Genomic DNA, 3,844 nt, shown 5'->3' on the forward strand with positions numbered 1-3,844 from the left:
CCAGAGTGCCCCGCATAAGACGCTAGTGAGCAGCAGCCGCATTTGGCAGGCCGAAAGGCATGCAAACATAGCTGTGTGGCGGACCCTCGCAGCGTCCCACGCGCGAAGGCCAGAAACGCTCCTGAGACGCGATTCGGTTGAGCCCTGGGTAGTTAATGCAGACGCGCAACCCGCTATCCTCACCTGGATGGGGAGCTACGCCGGGTAGGCGGCGGTCGCCGCGCATGACTCTTGATTTCTGCAGCTCCTGAGTGACCTTGGTGACGAACTCCTGAGGGTTGGGCCCCCGTTGCCCCATGCCTTCCTGAGGGAACGTGCCGCGAAGCACGCCTCCAAGTGGTGCCCGAGCACCTCCCTCGTGATCTTGGCAAAGTCTGAGGCCCTCCAGGAGAGAGCCCCCGAGCCTTGCCCGAGGAGGGCGCCGAGCACGCCTTCCTATGCGACGGAGGGAGGCGCCCCTTGGTCGGGCGCAGATCCTGACGCGGCGCCTCCGGAGATGCCTGCCTCCTGAGGCCTTGAGCTGGATGATGTCTTCTTCTTCTTGGGAACTGCCTCGGGAGGGCTCCCGCTCTTACTGTCTGGGTCTTCGACTGATGCAGCTTGGAAGGCGCGCTCGAGAGAGCACACCGCATCCTTCTCTTTGCAGGGGACTATGATGATTCCGCCGCTTCCCGGCATCTTGAGGACATTGTAACCATGGTGGGTCACCGCCATGAACTTGGCAAGGGCTGGATACCCGAGGATGGCATTGTACGTCAAGCGAATGTGGGCAACGTCGAAGTCGATGAGCTCGGTATGGTAGTTCTTGCGTTGCCCGAAGGTGACAGGGAGGCGAACCTGCCCTATCGGAGTGGTGGAACCATCAGTGACTCCTGAGAAATGCTTGGTTGGCTGAAGCTGATCATATGGCACTTGAAGATTGTAGAACGTCTCGACGGATAGAACGTTGAGTCATGTGCCGCCATCGATGAGGGTCCTGGTAACTTTCACGTTGCTGATGACTGGGGAACAAAGCATTGGGAGGACGCCAGCTGTAGCCGCACACTTGAGCTGATCCGATGAGCTGAATGTGATGGCGCACGTGGACCACCTGAGAGGGTGCGTGGCCTCGAGCTGGGGGAGGACTGCGTTCACTTCACGAGCAAACTGCTTGAAGATGCGCTGAGAGGCTGGGGCCTGGGCACCGCCCAGGATGCAAGCAATAGCACATGGCTCCTGGAAGCCCCCGGCCCCCTCGTCCTGGTGGTGGTCATCATTCCTTCTTGGCGGTGATGGCAGAGGAGGAAGGCCTGCATTGCCCTGAGGGCGGTCCTCACGAGGCTGATCCCTCGAAGCCCCCTCGCGAGGCTGGTCCTGCCAGCGGTTCTCACGAGGTCGGTCACGCCACTCCTGGCGAGGGCCTCAGTCGTCCCATCGTCCTCCACCTCTTCCTCCTCCTCGGCCATAGCCCCGATCGTTCTCGAACAGCCCTGAGCTCTTGGCATTCGTTGGTGTTGTGGGTGTGGAGGTCGTGGTAGACGCAGTATCGGCCGCCCTTGGACGACTCTGGCTTGTCCCTGCCGCGCTTCGTGTCTGGCTCTGCTGCGAGCACGGCTGCTCCTTTGGGCTTCACGTCCTTGGCCTTGGCTTTCTTCTCTTCGGGGTCAGCAGCTGGAAGCTCGAGAAGGGAGAGGCGTCCCTCCTCAGCCCTTGCGCACTTGGTCGCCAAGTTGAACAGCTCCAGAGATGTGCACAGATCCTCGTGGATAGCAAGCTCCTCCTTCATCTTGACGTCACGGACGCCATCAGAAAACGCTGAGATGATGGCCTCCTCGGTCACCTTGGGAATCTTGAGGCGAGTGCTGTTGAAGCGCTGGATGTACTTCTTCAAGGTCTCTCCAGGTTGCTGCTTGATGCGGCGCAGGTCACCCACGACTGGAGGACGGTTGCGAGTGCCCTGGAAGTTGGCGATGAAGTGGGTGCGCATCTCGTCCCAAGAAGAGATCATGCTGGGAGGCAGGTTCAGGAGCCAGGTGCGAGCACCGTCCTTGAGCGCCATGGGAAACCAATTCGCCATGACCTTTTCGTCTCCGTTGGCCGCCTTGATGCCAGCTCATAGATCTGCAGGAACTCCGCGGAGTCGGTAGATCTGGCCTGAACTTCCCTGGCAGGCGACGTTGCGTAGCTCGGTGGTGAAGGCGCGGCAGCCTGCGGTGGCCACCGGAGCCCTTTGCAGACGCAGGGCTTGCTCTTGGAGATTCCCACGTGCCGCCACCAGAGGCAGCGGGGGGTCTTGACGTGTTGGCGCCGGGATGCGGTCTTGACGTGCTGGAGCAGGGAGCACGCGTGCGCCTTCTTGGGGAAGAGGGATCTCTTGGCAGCTCCTTTCTTGTCACGCGGGCGCCGGATGTGGTGGGTCTCGTCCAGGGGCCGCACGCCTTGGAGCCAGGGCACCTTCTTGGGGAGGAGGTGGCGGAGGCATCTCCTGAGCTGCGTCACCCACGCAGGACGGAGGGCGAGGCAGCGAGAGGGACGGTGCAGGAGAGCCCCCTGCGGCGCTGACGAGCTCGGTGAGGCAAGCGAGCCACTCCTCGTAGAGGTCATCGACGGGGCGGTAGTGCAGGAGCTCACGTGCCAGGAGCAATGAGGCCTGCGCATCCGTGGGAACGCGACGGGCGTGATGCTACGTCTTGAGCTTGTGTTGGTTTTCCTTGAAGAGGAAAGGGTGATGCAGCACAGTAGCGTAAGTATTTCCCTCAGTTTTTGAGAACCAAGGTATCAATCCAGTAGGAAGCTCCACAAAAAGTCCCTCGTACCTACACAAACAAACAAAGAACTCGCAACCAACGCAATAAAGGGGTTGTCAATCCCTTCACGGCCACTTGCGAAAGTGAGATCTAATAGAGATAATATGATAAAGTAAATATATTTTTGGTATTTTATATTATAGATGCAAAAAGTAAAGTTGCAAATAAAAGTAGATCGGAAGCAAATATGATAAGAGATAGACCCGGGGGCCATAGGTTTCACTAGAGGCTTCTCTCAAGATAGCATAAGCATTACGGTGGGTGAACAAATTACTGTCGAGCAATTGATAGAAAAGCGAATAATTATGAGATTATCTAGGCATGATCATGTATATAGGCATCACGTCCGCAACAAGTAGACCGACTCCTGCCTGCATCTTCTACTATTACTCCACACATCGACCGACTCCTGCCTGCATCTAGAGTATTAAGTTCATAAGAACAGAGTAACGCCTTAAGCAAGATGACATGATGTAGAGGGATAAATTCATGCAATATGATATAAACCCCATCTTTTTATCCTCGATGGCAACAATACAATACGTCCCTTGCAACCCTTTCTGTCACTGGGTAAGGACACCGCAAGATTAAACCCAAAGCTAAGCACTTCTCCCATGGCAAGAAAGATCAATCTAGTAGGCCAAACCAAACTGATAATTCAAAGAGACTTGCAAAGATAACCAATCATACATAAAAGAATTCAGAGATTCAAATACTTCTCATAGATAAACTTGATCATAAACCCACAATTCATCGGATCTCGACAAACACACCGCAAAAAGAGTTTACATCGAATAGATCTCCACAAGAGAGGGGGAGAACATTGTATTGAGATCCAAAAAGAGAGAAGAAGCCATCTAGCTAATAACTATGGACCCGAAGGTCTGTGGTAAACTACTCACAACTCATCGGAGGGGCTATGGTGTTGATGTAGAAGCCGTCCGTGATCGATTCCCCCTCCAGCGGAGCACCGGCGAAGGCTCCAAGATGGGATCTCGCGGATACAGAAGGTTACGGCGGTGGAAATTGTGTTTCGGGTGCTCCTTGGATGTTTTCGG

The sequence above is a fragment of the Aegilops tauschii genome, chromosome 1 (genome assembly GCF_002575655.3).
Source record: "Aegilops tauschii subsp. strangulata cultivar AL8/78 chromosome 1, Aet v6.0, whole genome shotgun sequence".
Lineage (NCBI taxonomy): Eukaryota > Viridiplantae > Streptophyta > Magnoliopsida > Poales > Poaceae > Aegilops > Aegilops tauschii.